Source organism: Theobroma cacao, chromosome 7 (assembly GCF_000208745.1).
Source record: "Theobroma cacao cultivar B97-61/B2 chromosome 7, Criollo_cocoa_genome_V2, whole genome shotgun sequence".
Classification (NCBI taxonomy): Eukaryota; Viridiplantae; Streptophyta; class Magnoliopsida; order Malvales; family Malvaceae; genus Theobroma; species Theobroma cacao.
The window spans coordinates 17,683,112-17,702,550 of record NC_030856.1 but is presented as its reverse complement, the minus strand read 5'-3'; positions in this window follow the sequence as shown (position 1 = coordinate 17,702,550).

The following is a 19,439-nucleotide window of genomic DNA, read 5'->3' as shown; positions in this document are numbered from 1 at the left end:
CTACAAGATTGACCTCTCTTGCTAGGTATTGACCTTTTTGGTTCTAGATTGCAAAAATCACCCTTTTAAGCTTAGTTTCATTTGCAATTCTTCTACAAATCTTCAAGTTTGTTCATAATGGATTTTCTAAGATAGAAATTAGGAAATTCTGAGTGTAAAGGAAATGGTTTTTAAGCTCACCAAGTAATTCACAATTTAATCCCTATATTAAAAATTAGAGGTTGCACATTTAGTGTTAATTGATAACCATTCATATCATATTTGTTTATATTTTGCTTAATTACACTTTTTTATTATTATTATTGTTCTATTTTAGTTTCTTGCTTTTGTCTCTTTTTTTACCCATTATTAGATATTGGGGATTTTTCCTATGTTTTCCCCCAATATTGTGGTGGAACTTAGTAAAATTTTTATCACCTTGAGAGTATTCAACAAAAAATGCTTATTTTCTTGAAGAGACTTCATCGTTGGGTTCATTATATATTTTATGAAAAGATTGATTTTAATCTTTATTATTATTATTATTATTTGCTTATACCTTTTATTTTTTTTCTAAATTTTTTTTATAAATTTCATTAAATAAATGAAAACCTTCATATTGAAAATTTTTTGAAATTATCCCAACACTTTAATAAAATATAAAGATATTTCAGTTAAATTATATAATTAGTCCCTATACTCTATAAAAAATGTTAATTTAGTTCTTGTACAACAATTTGTGTAAATTGGGTCCTGATACTATTTCAAGTTGTTAATTTTAGTCCCTGACTCTAACACCATTAAATTTCTACCGTTAAGTATGCTAATGTGGCATTTCTTCTTGATGTGGTGTCGGTTATGTGCTGACATGGCAAAAATGTTGATGTGGCAATTGTTGACAAAGATAACACAAAACCAAACAAATTGTCTTCTTTTTCTTTTTCCTTCTCTAAAATTTCAATCTCAATCCATTTTTCAAGTCCCTTTAGATAAAATAGAGTAGATAATCTGATTAGATATATCTAGTTCCATGTTCTTCGATTTGATCTAAATTTTGTAGTTTTTCTTATTTTGGGGCTAGATAAAAGTTGTAATTCTTTTAATTTTTTTTAAAAAAATATTTCAATATATATTTGAGATGTCTTGCATCTAGAGAGGAACTCTACAATCTCTCAAGGATTAGGCTACTTCATATGCTACCAAAATATGTTTTACATCTATAATCGCTAGTTTTGTAGATTTTTCTTCCCAAAAAAACTTCAATAATTCCTAAAAAGAAGAAGTTCTGAGTTCCTTAATAGATGATATGTAAAACCCGACCCTATAAACACATGTCATGACATACATGCACTGAGTAGCAAGTTATTACGCTAGGAAAGCTCTTAAGAATAGACGAAACTCGGTATTGTATCTAACGGTACACTTGAGTTGATTTAACCTCGAACTAGCTCAAACAAGAATCGTAGGATGAAATTTAATATTTTACAGTCCAAGAATGACTAAAAATGATTGTTCAGAGTTTGAGGGTTCATTTGGAGAAAAATTAGAAATTTTGATGGTTAGGGGTAAAATCGTCATTTTGCCACCTAAGATAATAATTTGATCATGGAGTGAAATTTTTGACCAAGATTAACTATTTGGAGTATAATTTAATGATAGGAAGTGAAAAATTTCAATTTCGATCATTTTCGAAACATTGAGGCAAAACGGTAATTTTATCACCCCAGGGTAAAATCGTAATTTTCACCACCCAAAACTTGTCAAAATCATAGGATTTATTTATTTTTGGTATGAATAACTATGGTATTTTAAGTGGTGAAAAAATTGAAGTTTAAAGGATGAAATTTTAAAAACGGGCCAATGGAAAAGTGACACATGGCACTTTTAATGATTTAATATTATTTTAAAGGAAAATCAGCCCATTTAAATCCCACATCAGGTGATGGTTGGCCATAAGGAGAAAATAAGAGAGAAAATAGAGAGGAAAGGAAGAAAAGAGAAAAACCAAAGGAAAACTAGAAAATTCAAAGGGGAATTCGCGTTTTTCGTCCGTTTACGCGTCTAACGGTAAGATTTTTCGACTTTAGCTTGATTTCTACCTTTCCTATGCCTTTGTTTCCATTTAGCATGCTTGAGGAGAGAGATCAAAAAGTGATACCAAGGGCTGGCCGAATTTCAAGGGGAAGGATTTTGAAATTTTTATGTTTTGATTCTTAGTTAAATTGGTAGTTTTAGTTAGTTAAATGTGTATAGAAATCAAATAGGGCAAGAAAGCATGAAATTCTCACAATACCCACCCTTGGCCGAATATTCAGTGATGTACAATGATGATGAACTGATTTTTATTCTAAGAGAAATGAAGAGAAAATGATGAAAAATGGTTAAATGTGATAGAAAAATAAAGTGAAAAATTAACCGAGTTAATATCCCATTTTTGACCAAATTTTTCAAGGAGGAAAGTGAGCTGATTTTGGTGATTTTAGAGGGTTATTGGCTGATATTTAATGGTTAGAAATGTTGGAGAGAAAATGAGACAATTTAGAGCTAAAATAGAGCACGTTAGCAATTTATCGGGTACAGTACCAAAAATAGGTTAATACCGCATTTAAGCCATTTTAGGCTATTACATTTCATACCATGCATTAGTATAGGATTTAAGCCAATTATATAGTGATTTAGCATCAATGTGGTGAATTGTGTAATTTTTGCAATGTGTCTAGGAAGAGAGCCTTCCGGTAAAGGTAAGGAAGTCGTACCCGACGAACAGTGATCGGGGCACCTAGAAAGCATTTAATTTGTACAAACTGTGAGTAAACCTATTATTATTGTAAATTATCTAGAGTTTATTTTTAAATGCTTTTTATGTATTTTATGAAACGAAAATGAGATTAAAATGGGACTTTTGATGTTTTAGAAATAAATGTGACAAATGAATATATTGTGTTGATTATCTGAAATAAGAAACTTTTGATCATGAAATTGAGTAATTGGAAGCTGTCAATTGTCTTGAAAAATATATTTTCCTATGAATGGCTTATGATATATGAGTATATGTGGCTATATTTTATAATTACATTGGGAATTTATGTAAGCTGTCTTTTACTATGCAGGCTGGATAAATAAATAAAAGCCACGTTATACTGTCGAAATTTTATTAAAATTGGTGGGTTTAGTCACTGCAGCGACGGGTTTCCGTGGATTGCCTATTAGAAGGGTACGGTAAACCCGGTTGCATAGTTACTCTGATTGTAGAGGAGAGGAGGGTAACTCCAGGGGTAGTGTTAGAGCTCACTTCACATCGAACCCCTACGTGAATGTGTAACTCTGCCAACGCTAAGGAACGGCTTGTTTTCAAAACTAACATGTGTTTAACATGTAAATATCTTAACAACCTTGGCAGACTCGGTTAAATGCCTCGGCCAAGGTATCCCCGAGGACTAATTTTTGGCTTGAGCCCTGTTCCTAATAAAAGTCATAAGCCTTAACAACTGTTTTGGTAAATTACAAATATTTTATGGTTTAAGAAATAAATTGAAAACCTTATGAAATGGTTTGTGATTTGTTGTTCAAACTTGCTTCCATTTTACTCGCCTTTAGATATTTATAATAATGTCTGTTTACTCATTAGGATTGCAAAATCTCACCCACCTCTTTTTCAAATATTTCAAGCTTGTGGTAGCTTGTAGATACTCGATTTTGTCGAGGATTCTAGTTGACCCCTCTATTTCACAGACAGTAGGTTACTATCACCAACACTTGGTGTATTTATGGGCCACTTGTCATTGTAATTATTATTGTACATTATAACTTTGTAAATTATTATATGTATGAATTTATTTTACTTCCACGTTACAAAAGATTACTTACACGTGTTTCTATAAATATTGTTTTATATAAAAATGCTATATTTTAATCAATATTTTGAATAGTAATATTTGTCTATAAATTATTTTAATAAAAAAATAAAATAAAATAATTTTTTTGTCTTTTGATTTACTTGAGCCAGAAACAACTGATAATTGTTTAAAACGGAATGTTTAACAACGATTGCTCATAGGAAAGGCAAAAAACTAATACGTAAGCCTTGTGGGGTTTCGATTAGCATTCCGGGTAATGAGTATCAATCGGGACGTCGCGGCGGTTGTCATGGACCTGAGGGAGGTTCCGGGTCATGACAATTCGGTTGGTATCAGAGCTTTCGATTTAAAAGCTTATGGTTTTGAAAGAAGTTTTTGATTTTTAAAGTTTTTAGATTTAAAGTTATTTTAAAATAATTTACAGTGTCAATGTGGCCTAGTTAAGATTAGTTAGTTGCATGTAGTTGCATATAAAGTCTTAAGTCGTCTAAACCAATTCTGTTCTTTTTGTAGATCATTATGCCTCCTTGACGTGAGCTACCACCTATCACTAGATCTATCGGTAGAGGAAAAGGTTGCCCAGACAGAGTCGGTCAGATTCCATAAAAGAGGAGTCGACTGCGTCTTCTTTTAGAGCAGCACCTATTACTGAGTCTACTGACATTCTTGTACCTCCTTCACCACCTGTAACTGCTCTTGACGTACCTGCCATGTCACCCGAGGCAGCTCAGGCATTAGCGACTTTTCTCGCTGCTCTTATGGGCCAAGCTCAGGCTAGTCTAGTTCCACCCGTTGTTTTCCCTGTAACAGCCCCAGTACCACCACCTCTTATTTCACCCTAGACACCGAACGTATCCATTTCTAAGAAATTGAAGGAAGCTAGACAATTAGGTTGCGTCTCGTTTACTAGGGACGTAGATGCGATCGCAGCTAGGGATTGGGTTATTCAGGTGTCGGAGACACTAGCAGATATGAGATTAGATGATGAGATGAAATTGAAGGTGGCTACATGGTTATTTGAGAAGAGAGCCCGTACCTGATGGAGTTCAGTAAAGTCTCGCTCTCCTATACCGCTGACTTAGACGGATTTGCTCTGAGAGTTCGATGGTCAGTACTACACCTATTTCCATTAGAAAGAGAAAAAGAGAGAATTTTTGAGCTTGAAACAAGAGAACATGACCATTGAGGAGTATGAAATTCATTTTAACGAGCTGATGTTTTATGTACTTGAGTTGGTGAGATTAAAGCAAGACCAAGTAAACTACTTTGAGGAGGGACTCCATAATGAGATACAGGAGCGTATGATAGTGACTGGCAAGGAGTCGTATAAGGAAGTTGTGCAGATGGCCTTACGGGCTGAGAAGTTCGCCACTGAGAATAGACGAATCCGAGCTGAGTTTGCAAAGAGAAGGAATCCGCCTATGTTCCCGAGTCAGTCTTCAAAGAGAGGCAGAGATTCGACATCTACTACAGGAAGTACTACCTCAACGTCTATGGCATCCACTAGACCTCCATCTCAGCAGTCACAGTCGAGATCTTCTAGATTTGATCGGCCAGTGATGAGTAGTTAGGGGAGGACTTTAGGAGGATTGGACAGATGTCGTAATTGCAGAGGATTTCTTGTTAGGTCATGTAGAAAGCCTATAAAGTGTTTTCAATGCGGCCAACAGAGGCATATCAAGAGAGATTGTCCTCAGTTGAGACGAGGCACAGTAGCTACTTTTACTCCTCCGACTCATCCTAGTATACCACAGAGAGACACTTCAGGATCACAGTTCAGACAGGGCCCAATGATACGGTCAAGCATGGGGAGTAATACCCTAGAGCAGCCATCTTCTAAACTGCAGCCCCAGATTTCTACTAGAGTTTTTGCAGTGACTGAGGATGAAGCTCGGGTTCGACCTAGCACAGTAACAGGTACTATGATTGTGTTTGATAGAGATGCACATGTTTTGATAAATTCGGGCTCTGATAGATCATACATGAGCATATCATTTGCATCATTCTCAGATAGGAACCTGTCACCATTAGAGGAAGAGATTGTAGTGCATACTCCTCTGGGTGAGCGTTAGTAAGAAATACGTATTATAGAGCCTGTGGTATTAAAGTTAGGGAAGAAGAATTTATGGGTAATTTAATCCCTTTGGAGATTCGGGACTTTGATTTGATCTTGGGTATGGATTGGTTGTCCACTCATCGAGCAAAGGTGGATTGTTTTAAGAAAGAAGTGATTCCCTAAAGTTCAGAGGGAGCAAAAGTTATACTTACGGGGGAGCGTCGAGTATTACCGTTTTGTGTAATCTCGACCCTCAAAGCTTTAAAATTGGTGTGAAAGGGATATTCGACATACTTGGCTCACATGATTGATATATTGAGGGAGGAACCTAAGTTAGAGAATGTCCCCGAAGTAAGTGAGTTCCCTGATATATTTCCTGATGAATTATCGGGACTTCCTTTCGGTCGTGAGTTCGAATTCACCATTGACTTACTTCCAGGTACTGCCCCTATCTCTATTCCTCCATATAGAATGGCTCCGACAGAGTTGAAAGTACAATTGAAAGAGTTAGTGGACAAGGGTTTTATACGCCCTAGTACATCTTTGTGGGGAGCACCAGTTTTATTTATGAAAAAAAAAGACGGTATACTTCGATTATGTATAGATTACTGAAAGCTTAATAGAATGACCATTAAGAACAAGTATCCGTTGCTGAGGATTGATGATCTTTTCGATCAATTACAGGGAGCTACAGTGTTTTCTAAGGTTGATCTGAGGTCTGGGTATCATCAGTTAAGGATTAAAGAACATGATGTACCCAAGACAGCGTTCAGGACTCGGTACGGTCATTATGAGTTCTTGGTCATGCCTTTCGGGTTAACTAACGCACCGGCAGTTTTTATGGATCTCATGGACAAGGTGTTCCACCCTTACTTGGACAAGTTTGTTATTGTATTCATTAATGACATCCTGGTTTGCTCGAGAGATAATGATGAGCACGATACCCACTTGTGTATAGAATTACAGACTTTGCGAGAAAGACAGTTGTATACAAAGTTTTCGAAGTGTGAGTTTTGGTTATAGGAAGTGGTATTCTTGGGACATGTAGTATCGGGAGCTGAAATATATGTTGATCCCAAGAAGATAGAGGCAATTTTACAATGGGAGCAACCTAAGACAGTGATGGAGATTCGTAGTTTCCTCGGATTAACTAGTTATTATTGGAGGTTTGTTCAGGGGTTTTCCTTAATAGCAGCTCCTTTGACCCGTCTAACTCGTAAGGGAGTTAAGTTTAAGTGGGACGATGTGTGTGAAAGTTGATTTCAGGAGCTGAAAAACCAATTAACATTTACTCCAGTATTAACACTTCTTACGAGTGGTAAGGGATTTGTAGTATATAATGATGCCTCAAAGTTGGGGTTGGGGTGCGTATTGATGCAGGATGAAAAAGTTGTGGCTTATGCTTCTAGACAGCTAAAGAGGCATGAAGCAAATTACCCTACCCATGATTTAGAGTTAGCAGCAGTGGTGTTTGCTTTAAAAATCTAGAGGCATTACTTGTATGGTGAGCATTGTCGGATATTTACGAATCACAATAGTTTAAAATATTTCTCACTCAGAAGGAGCTTAATTTGAGGCAAAGGCGATGGTTGGAGTTGATAAAGGATTATGACTTAGTGATAGACTATCATCCGGGAAAGGCGAACGTTGTAGCTGATGCCTTAAGTCGTAAGTCTTCATCGTCTTTAGTCGCACTTCAGAGTTGTTATTTTTCAGCATTATTAGAGATGAAATCTCTTGGGATCCAGTTGAGAAATGGTGAGGATGGATCCTTATTGGCAAGCTTCATTGTGCGACCTTCGTTACTTAATCAGATTAAGGACATTCAGAGGTCTGATGATGAGTTAAGAAAAGAAATTAAAAAATTGACCGATGGAGGAGTCAGTGAGTTCAGATTTAGAGAGGATAACGTCTTGATGTTTAGAGACCAAGTTTGTGTTCCTGAGGGAAACCAACTAAGATAGGCGATCATGGAAGAAGCCCATTCATCTGCCTATGCATTACATCTCGGAAGCATCAAGATGTATAGGACTATCAGGGAGAATTATTAGTGGCCAGGTATAAAGCGAGACGTAGCAGAATTCGTAGCAAAGTGTCTCGTATGTCAACAAGTTAAGGCGGAGCATCAGAGGCCAGTAGGTACACTTCAGTCTTTACCTATTCTCGAGCGGAAATGGGAGCATGTAACTATGGATTTTGTTTTAGGACTATCGCGGACATAGAGGGGAAAGGATGCGATCTGGGTGATCGTAGATCGGTTGACTAAGTCTGCTCATTTTTTAGCTGTCCATAGTACATACTCTATTGAGAAGCTAGCTCAGCTCTATATAGATGAGATTGTGAGGCTACATGGAGTTCCTGTTTCTATAGTGTCAGACTAAGATCCTCGATTCACTTCTCTACTTTGGCCAAAATTTCAAGAAGCTATCAGAACCAAATTGAAATTTAGCACTGCTTTTCACCCACAGACGGATGGTCAGTCAGAGAGGACTATCTAAACTATGGAGGATATGTTGAGGGCTTGTGTCATGGATTTTCTTGGGAGTTGGGATAGACACTTGCCATTAGCGAAATTTGCTTACAACAACAGCTTCCAATCTAGCATTGGTATGGCACCGTACGAAGCTTTATATAAAAGGAAATGTCGTACTCCACTTTGTTGGGATGAAGTGGGTGAAAGAACTTTAGATAGTGTGGAATTGATCGATCTAACTAATGACAAGATCAAGGTTATACGAGAGAGGCTAAAGGTAGCCTAGGATAGGCAGAAAAGCTATGTAGATAAACAGAGAAAAGACTTGGAGTTTGAGATCGATGATAGAGTTTTTCTTAAGGTTTCTCCGTGGAAAGATGTGATTCGATTTGTGAAGCGGGAAAAGCTTAACTCGAGGTATATTGGACCATTCCGAATCATTGAGAGAATTGGACCAGTGGCTTATCGGTTAGAACTACCTCCGGAGTTAGATCGGATCCACAACGTTTTCCATGTCTCCATGCTTAAGAAATATGTACCCGATCCCTCTCACATCCTCAAAGCACCTCCAATCGAGTTGCATGACGATTTGAAGTTTGAGGTGCAACTTGTGAGTATCTTGGATCGAAAGGATCGAGTATTGAGGAACAAGAGTATTTCAATGGTCAAAGTGTTGTGGAAAAGTGCTCTAATGGAGGAAATGACATGGAAAGTAGAGCATCAGATGAGGAACCAATACTCGTATCTATTTGTAGAATCTGGTAAGTGAAATTTTGAGGCCAAAATTTTATTTTAAGGAGGGTAGAATTGTAAAACCCGACCCTATAAACACATGTCATGACATACATGCACTAAGTAGCATGTTATTACGCTAGGAAAGCTCCTAAGAATAGACGAAACTCGATATTGTACCTAACGGTATACTTGAGTTGATTTAACCTCGAACTAGTTCAAATATGAATCGTAGGATGAAATTTAATATTTTACAGTCCAGGAATGACTAAAAATGATTGTTCGGTGTTTGAGGGTTCATTTGGGGAAAAATTGATACGTAAGCCTTGCGGGGTTCCGATTGGTATTTCGGGTAATGAGTGTCAATCGGGACGTCGCGACGGTTGTCATGGGCTCGAGGGATGTTCCGAATCGTGACATGATACTCTAAAGGTTGAATGACCTTTTCCTTGGAATTGATCAGAATGGCTTGTCGACCATGTATTCTTCCTTAATTGTTGACAGATGCAAATGGATTTTGAGGAATCATGGGTCTTTTTTATGTGTAATTTTCATCTCTATATTATTCTAGTTTGATTTGTAAATATAAATGCACCTTCTGAATGCAAAATTCGGTCCATCTCCCATAAAATGTCCTCTAGATTACATTTGTCCAACCTTAATCATCCAACACCAACCCAAAGGCTTGTGTGGCTATATTTTTTCTTTTTCCCTTTTAATTCTACGTACCTAAAGAAAACCATGGCTCTTTAGTATTCCAAGTCTCAAATGTATGTTTCAGCAAAAAAAACAAATGGTAATCAAGAAAGTAAATTATGACAATATACCCTTAAAACCCAAAAAAAATCTCCCTAAATTTCCATCTCCACAAAGAGGAGAGAAAATCACATGTGTACTTATATGTACGTATAACTATATTCTAATCTAGATACGCAGAATTGATGTCAATGTATAAAGAGCGAAGGGGTGATTGACATGTTTTTATGAGAGCTGAAAGAAGAGAACATGTACGAGTGTCGGGTGTGAACAAATCCACTAGGGAAAAGTCTCAATCTAGACTTATCTCAAAGTTGGAGCCAATGCCTCTACTTAAAATAGATGTTTAGGGATGGGAATATTATGTATTGAAAGTGTTAGGAATTTTGAGAATATGGTGCCTTGGAAAACAAGTATATTTTCATCTTTAATTTCATTAAATTTATTTGTAATGAAAGTAAATTTTGATAATAAGACGAAGAGTTATTTTAAGTAACATTCTTGAAGAATAAGTGGTAAACTTGTTTGGTCAAGAAACCATTCATTGGTGTGCTGGTGTCCAAAAATAAAAATCTCAAAATAAAATGTATGTTTTTCTTTACTTAATAGATTCTTAGTTTTTTAGGATGTGATTATGTTACTTGCAATAAGAATGATGTGTGTTTCCGCTTGTGTAATTGGATTGTTTGTTTCCTTTATTAAAAATTTTTTTTGAAATCCATGCTTAACAAAATCACATCAATCCACTAAGATCCTACTCCAACAAAAAATAGCCAAAAAGTTATTACCCAAGAAAAAAAGGTGAGGCCCATATCTAATTAATGAGGAAGATGAATGACTGTTGCAAGCAAGTGCCCATCCTATGCCATATAAGCAAATGCCATGTCATCATTTTCATCATGTCAGTTAGTAGCACATAAGTTTATAAGTTGTTATCAGTCTAATCAAGGCCACGTCAATGTGAAACCTCGACCTTCATAGACGTGTAACGGAGGTAGACAATGACGCAGATTAGGGGTAATTTTATCATTTTCCTTGGTGAGCTCCTAGAAGTGGGTTTTCTAATATTATTAAGGCCTAAGTAGGCCTAAGGAATAAATGAATGATGTACATAAGAATGAAATAATCGAAGAAAATAGAAATAATGATAATTTTCATGATTGGGGCAAAATGGTCATTTTGGGTCTTGGATCTAAGTTTTTAAGTTTTCATGAACCCGAGTACCTCTAATCTATTGTGGACCTTTTCTCAGTGTCAAAAGAGTAAAAAGTTTGAGCCAAAGGGAAGAAAAGGCAAAGTCAACTATGCAACGACATTTTTGTAAATAAGTGGAACTTTAGTCAACTATAGGATAAATATCAAATTTTTCTAGCATTTTCTCCTCACTTCCAGCAGCTTTATCTTCTTCCCATTTCTCCTCCCCATCTCATGTTTTCCATCTTCCATGGAAGCTTCCCTTGAAACCTCAATGACTTTCTCATGGTAACCCCAAATCTTATGTTTTATGTACCTTGTCATAGGGTTTTTCATGCTCTTTCACTTCTACACCTCAAGAACCATCAAAAGTCTTTCCTCAATACTTTCTCTCACTAGCTGGACATTTTAGAGAGAGAGGTTTTCCAAATAGCTTGAAGAAAACTCTTGAAAAGGAATTCAACTACAAATTCACCAAGGTGAGTATTGAGTTAGGGTTGATTTTTAGGTTGTTAATGATGGTCAATAATTAAATTGTAGACTGTTTTATTTCTGAAGGCTATTTATTTATTTCTAGTGTGACTAGAGTAGTGTGAATAAATAGCTAATCAAATGGTAATTAGGAGCTAGTAAGGAATAACTAGCAAAACTTGATTTAGGAAAATAGCTTTTAGAATAATATTCATGTCAATTAAGTTGCTGTTATGCTATTATGTGTGATAGGTTCCAATGAGACCCTACATCTCCACTTGGAGCATTAATGGAATTTGGAGTTGATTAAAGAACAACGAAGACAAGTGAGTGAACTTGCATTAAAATGTTTTGAAATAAATGATTATATGCTTGATTGAACCACTTGAAATATTTTATTGGTTTTTTTTTAAAATTTGCATGGGAACAAGCCTTTGATGAAACGTTTTTATGTTGTGAAATATGAATGTGATGAATTCATGTGTTTCTACATTATGTTGATGTGTATGTTATGCATTAAATGGCACTATTGGGTGACAATTATAACCATGCATGTGCGGTGTGGGAGTGCACATGACGGCGATAGTTGTGTGCTATGTGAGTGTACACACTGATGATATCTACCATGTGTGGTGTGGGAGTGCACATGACGGTGATAATGGTGTGTTGTGTGAGTGCACACACTGATGATATTGATTTGTGCGGTGTGGGAGTGCACAAGATGATTCTGGTTATGTGCGGTGTGGGAGTGCACATGAACTGGTGAGGTGGGACTTGTATACATGTATACACATACATAGAGAGGTTAGGGAAAGTATTATGCGTTTGCATTGAATATTGAATGTTAAAATTTGACAAATGCTTTCCAATTGATTTTCACTGCAGCAAAAATAGATTTTTGTTGTGACAAGAATTCTTTTAATTTAATTGCCCTGTTTCTCACTACAGCAAAATTCATTCTCGCTGTAGAGAGAAACTCTCGGGTGCTAGAAGCTTGACTAGCCCAGATTTTCACTGCAATGAAAATGCATTCTCGCTGCAGTGAGGAACTCTCAGCTGGTTGGGTAAAATGTTTGCTCGGGTTTTCGCTGCAACGAAATTCATTCTCAATGCGGCGATAAACTATCGGGTGGTTGGTTCAAAATTTTACCCTGAATTTCGCTGCAACGAAAATTCATTCTCAATGCCTTTTCGTTGCAACGAGATTCGCTTTGCTATGCTTGCCTTGCTTGAACTCTACTGTAGTTTTCACTCTTTAACTTCATTATTGATCATGGATCTTTCAATACTAAGGCGCTAAATAATCAAGAGTTGAATTAAGGGGTTTTAACAAGAAATTGAGCTAAATTGCATTGTTTTCAACATAAGTGCATCATGTTTTCTAAAACTTCCCATATTGATTCTTGTTCCCTTCCTATGTTCACTCACTGGGTTTATACTCACATTTTTCAAATTCATGTTTTCAGATTCAGAGGCAGTTAGGGCCTAAGTTGAGGTGTCCACGTATATCCATCTTTTTGGTAGATACCATGGCATTCAGTAGTTGTACCTTCACCCAAGGTCACTCCGCTGGAAGTCAATTAGCCTTTTTACCTGTGTATACATACATGTGATGTAAATCACTAAGATACATGCCATAAACAATATATATTATTTTGATTAATGTTGCCACTATGAGTTGGCAATGGGTGACATTATTTTGGATAATATAAATGTAAGTTGTTGGCTGCCATGTTATATTGTTGAAATAATCATGCTTGAGAATTACGAAATATGGCATTTAAAGTGATGGATAGAATGATGAACAGGATCATGTAAAAAGGCTTGCTTGGGCTTACTGGGCTATGACTATTGGGCCCATGCGTCGGTTATGGCCCGAAAATTTGGGCTGTGATAGTCAACATGTTCAATGCAATGTTAGCTTGATCAAACACCACATAAGTACATTTAATAGTTGAATTTTCACCGTGTTAAGGTTTAGATTGACATTAACAATTTTTAAAAGTATAAGGATTCAATTTATACGTTTTATTGTACAAAGGTTAAATCCACATTTTTTATATGGAGTACAGAGACTAAAAGCATAATTTAACTTACCTCAAAACCTATTTAGTTATACCTAAACATCTTGAGCTACTAGATACTCCTAGATTGTGGGTTAAGGGTTGACCTACATCGGGGTCAAGTCAACTATGACCGACTTCTCCTCTTCTTTTTTCCTTCACCTAAATGATGTCATTTTAGGGCCTTCCTTAAGCCATGTAAAACCTTTACTATAAAAGCCACATATTTTCAATTTTCGCTTCTAGTTTTCATCTCTATGTCTCTTTTTCTCTACCTACCTTCTTCTCTATTCAGAAACCATTGCCACGTAATCTAGATTCCAATTGTTATCCATTGTTTCCCGTTGTCAAGGCGAAGGTATAACCTCTTTATCTTTTTAAGGCTTATATAGGACCTCTTTATCTTTTCAAGGCTTAGATAAAATCTCTTTATCTTTTAAAGGCTTAAACAAAACTCTTTATCTTTTCAAGGTTTAGATCGAACCTTTCTTTCTTTTCAAGGTTAAGATAAAACCTTTAACCACTACTTTTTAAAGGCTAATGTAGAACCTCTCCTATCTTTCAAGGTTCGAGTGTTTGTGAAAAGTATACAAGCACGTATACCTTTAGTAAGTGGACATGCTTGATAAATACAAATTTGGAAGAGATAAAGTCATTTCAAAATTAGGATCAATTTAAAGCTAATAAATGAGCAAGACATCTGAATGCTTGTCTAGTATAGTTTACAAGAGAAAAGGGTTCAATTATAATGGTAGTGTTTTGCTAGCTCATACAGAGGTTATCACCTCATGAGAGCATAGGTACTTTACTCCCTCCTAAAAAGGATGAAAGCTATGTATAGGGCTCATGCATGAAAATGAATGTGCCATGTGTGTTTGAAGGAACATACAAACCTTTGATCACTAATCTTACAACCTTTTATGTATAATTAATTTATAATAATCCAAGATACCATAGCAAAATTTAGAACACAAAAACATATTTGATTCTCGATACATGATTTAATAGTAGAAATAATACTGACTAGATTAACTGTTAGCGTCAAGCCTGACTTTATAAATATTGGCCATGTCATTCATGTGATTAACAAAATGCTTGCATACTTGGAAAGCCCCGAAAAATCGTCAAAAGTCAGTAATGTACCTAGTGGTGCAACTAAGTTGAATTAAGCCTCGAACTAGTCCAAATAGAGATTTTAAGATGAAATTGAAAATTTTAAAATCCTAGATTGACTTAAAATGGTGATTCGGAGTTCGAGGACCAATTTGTAGTCAAATTGAAATTTTCATGACCTAGGGGCAAAATGGTCATTTTACCACCCAAGGTTAAGATGTGAGTGTTGGATGAAATTTTTTACTAAGATTGATCACTTGAAGTATAATTTGAGTTTAAGAAGTGAAGAATTTTAATTCTAACATTTTTTCGAGCATAAAGGTAAAATAGTCATTTTGCCACCCTAGGGGCAAAATTGTAGTTTTTCACCACCCAACACTTGTCCAGCACATGGAATTTACCTAATATTATCATGGATAATTAAGAAAATTTAAGTGGTGGAGAGAGATTGCTTAATTATCAAGTTTGAAAATGGCCAATGGAATGGTGACAAGTGGCAAGCTTAGATTTGTTTATAATTTACATTAAAAACCAGCACAAACCTCTCTTATTTCACTCTTTATGTTCGGTCACACCAAGAACAAAGGGAAAAAGGAAGAGAACAAACCCTAGGTGGAAAAATTCAAGGGCAAATTGGTGAAAATTCAAAGAAACAAGTGAAAAAGGTAAGATTTTTTCAATAAAGCTTGAGATCTACCTTTCCCATGCATCATTTTTCATTTTCCATGGTTGAATCACATGATTTCATGATGGGTATCTTGCTGGCCGGACAGGGAGGGAGCAGTTTTGATGCTTGATTTGGTTAGATTTCAATGAATTTTAGTGGTTTTAGTTAGTTAGTAATGTGTAGCATGAAAAGCCAACAAGAAAAATTCACTTCCTCCCATCACCCATCATTGGCCGAATTTTCCATGTAAAGTGTGGATGGTGGATTTGATTTTTTTTCAAGTGAATTGGTTAGGAAATGATGAATTATGGTGAGAAAATCAAGTAGAAAAAATCATAATGTTGATGCACCCATCATGGCCGAAATTCCCAAGAGAAAATGTGAAGATGATTCTGCTAAATTTTATGCAATTTGACTTGTGTTTGATGGTTTGGAGAATTGGATGAAAAATGGAGTTAATGGGAGTTGAATTGGACATATTGGCCAATTAAGCAAGTGATAGATCGAATTAGGCCAATGCCGTTTTATCTAGGTACACAATTGAATTTGTGTAAAACACCGTGTTTAGACGATAATCCGAACAATTTGCATTCCATTTCATGCATCCATATAGTTTTATAACAGTTTCGCACCAATGTGGTAAATTGCTTGATTGTGCATTATGTCTAGGTGGTGAATCCTCCGATAAAGGTAAAAAAATTGTACCTGAGGATCGATAGTCGGAGTACTCTAAAAATTCGACTCCCAAAATAGTGAGTAACCTTATCATCATTTTAATTATCTAAAGTAGTCTTTTTATTCGATTTTGTGAATTTTATGGAAAATGAGTTTAAATGGTTAATGTTTAGGTTTTATAAACAAAATATGTTTAAATGAAATGATTTTATAAATTGTCTTGAAATTGAATGATGGCTTTGAAAATAGAGTAATTGGAGACCATTTGATGTATTGTGAATTTATGGTTCTAATTGATTGGATTATGGCAATATTGGCATGAATGGTTGAATTGGTAAATGTGCTGAAAATGTATGAACTGTTGATTTGCCTTGAGAGGCTGCAAAATAAAATAATTGCCATGTCATGCTATCGCAAATTTTATTATATGGTGGGTTTAGCTTGCTGCAGTGGGCGGGTTCTGTGGACCAGCTTATTAGAGGGGCATGAAATCCGGTTATATATATGTACCTCGGTCGAAGAGGCACGTAAGGTATCTCCTGAGGTATGGTTAGAGTTCACGTCACGCTGAACCACCTCGTGATGATGAACTCCACTAACGTCAAGGAACGACTGTGTTTTTCAAACTAAAAATATGTTTACATGTATACGAAAATTTTAATAGCCTTGGCGGACTCGGTTAGATGCCTCGGCCAAGGTATCACCAAGAATGATTTTGACAGGAGCCAAGCTTTTAAGATACTCATAAGCCATGTTGATTATTTAAATGAAATGAATATTTATGTTATGAAATACATATTGAGATGGAATATTTTAATCGTCTCCATTTACTCGACTGTAGATATTTTGGATGATGTTTGTTTACTCACTGGGATTATATAATCTCACCACCCTCCTTTCCACCCATTTCAATATCAGAATAGGCTGTAGATAGCTAGTTTCATCGAGGCTATCATTGGATTTGCATCCTCCAAACTGTAGGTTCATAGTCTTCCTTACTTTTGGTTATTCGAGGGCCCACTGGTTATTGTAAATTAAATTAAATACTCTGGCTTACTGTATTACAGTATGTATGAATTTATTTTGCTTTTACGCTGCAAAAATTATTTACATATAACTCTAAAAATATTGTTTTATAAGAAAATAGAATATTTTATTGAATATTTCTTTTATATTTTTTTATTATATCCAAATAATCATTATTTCATTTTAAATTAAGGTTTTAGACGTTTAAACTTATTTTTGATTATGAATTATGTGTATTGTACTCGCATACTACATTTTTAGCTGGTTTCGAAATTTTTAGGGAAAAATGACCAAAATGCCCCTGTGAAACAAAAATCATTTTTTTATTGTTTTAAGTTGGAAATAGCTTAAAATCTATTAGTACATGATATATGGCAACGGTTACTCACAGGAGAAATGAGAAACCGATATTAAAGCCTTGCAGGGTTCTGATTGGCATTTCGAGTAATGAGTGTCTATCGGGACACCGCGATGGTTGTCACGAGCTCAAGGGGAGTACCGGGTCGTGACAGTTAGGATTCAATGCATTAGGATTTTTCACATCCTTTTCAACATAACTTCTTAATGGGTGAGATCTTAATGTTGTTGTGTAGATATGAGAGGGGACCTAATATTACCATTGTATAGTGAATTCCTAGTCCCACCCATGATAGGATTTAGGGTTTCCTACATAAGTCTACACTTTTAAGCTGTCATTTTATATTAGAGTTTAGTCCATTTTATTAGATCATATTATGGATTATAATATTATCTATTTATTAAGACCAAATTAACTTAGCCTGATTTTGATAAAATACAAAAAGTAAATAATGTAAGTCCATACTTTGATTTTACAGGAAAATTAACAGCATGCGGTTCATAAATTCCATGGCATGTATTCTCAAAATAAAAGGTTATGTCACATAATGAAAAGCTATCTTAGCGCAAAGGTTATGCCACAAAAAGTGACATAGTGTGACTATTAGATTGCAGGTGAATTTTTCATGTGAATAGTTATGTCTTTTGGTAAAGTGACATTGGAAAAACACCTTTGAATCTAAAGGATATGAAATAATTAGAAAAACATCATAGCTCAAAAGTTTGGATACGAAAAAGTTATCTTTCCATATTATAGCTTAAAGATTATGTCTTATGGAACGAATGGTTGTCATTTCATAAGGTGATTATTGAAACAATACCTTAATCCAAGGATTATGTCTTACAAAATGCAAAGGTATCTCTAAGATAAAGAGGTGCCTTGATGAAAAGGTTGTGTCCTTGAAAAAGAGACACTTGCAAACCTATATAAAGGACTTGTTGCCAACCATTTTAATACATAAAAACAAATAAGATATTAACAGAAAAATCAAGAGCAATACAAGTGTTATGTTCTGAAATTAGACATAAACACTTGAGTTCTCATCATCTATCAAATGAATCCAAATTCCTTATAATTTACTTGCTACAGAAAGTAGACTCTTAGGTCGAACAACTTTGCAAACCCTCAAGTGTATCTAGCATCTACTCTCATAAAATGCCAGACGAAGTTAGATGTTGACTTAATTGTATCCTTAAGGCTATTCACATTACTCCCCTTTACGTACCGAGTGGTGGGGCAAAATAAGTCTTAAAGAGAGTGTCTATTGAAAGGCTCACCTTGAAGTCAATTTTACTAGTTCCTTCAATTCCATCTAAACCTCATTTGCACCAATAATTTTAAGACTTATTTTCATGGTGTTGGAATTCAAAATGACTTCACTTAAAGAGATGGCTACCAATATTGTAAAGTGAGATCGCTTTGAAGGAGGAAACTTTATTCGTTGGTAGAAAAAGATACGCTTCCTTCTTACAACTCTTAGTGTTGTTGCTTATGTTCTAGATACACCAAGACCAGATGAAAAAGGTGATGAAGAATCTATGAATCTAACTCGTTTGAGGCAAAAATGGGATAATGATGACTATATATGCATGGGACACATTCTTAATGGAATGGATGCGTTGTTCGAAGCGTACCAGAATAAAGCTAGTGCGAAACAACTTTAAGACAAATTGGAAGCAAGATACATGGCCAAAGATGCAAGTAGCAAGAAATTTTTGGTTAGTCATTTCAATAATGGTTGATAATCATTTTATTATGGAGTAATTACATGAGCTTGAACGTATTCTAAATAACTTAAGCAATATGGTCTTAAAATGGATAAAGCTATTGTGGTTTTTTTTATAATTGATAAGGTTCCCCCCTTCATGGAGAGATAATAAGAAAACTGTAAAACATAAAAAAAAAATGTCTCTTGAGGACCTTGGTAATCATCTTCAAATAGAAAAAGATTATAGCAAACAAGAAGAAGTCATGCAAGATGAAAAAAAAAAGGATTCTAATGAAAAAGAATCTTAAAAC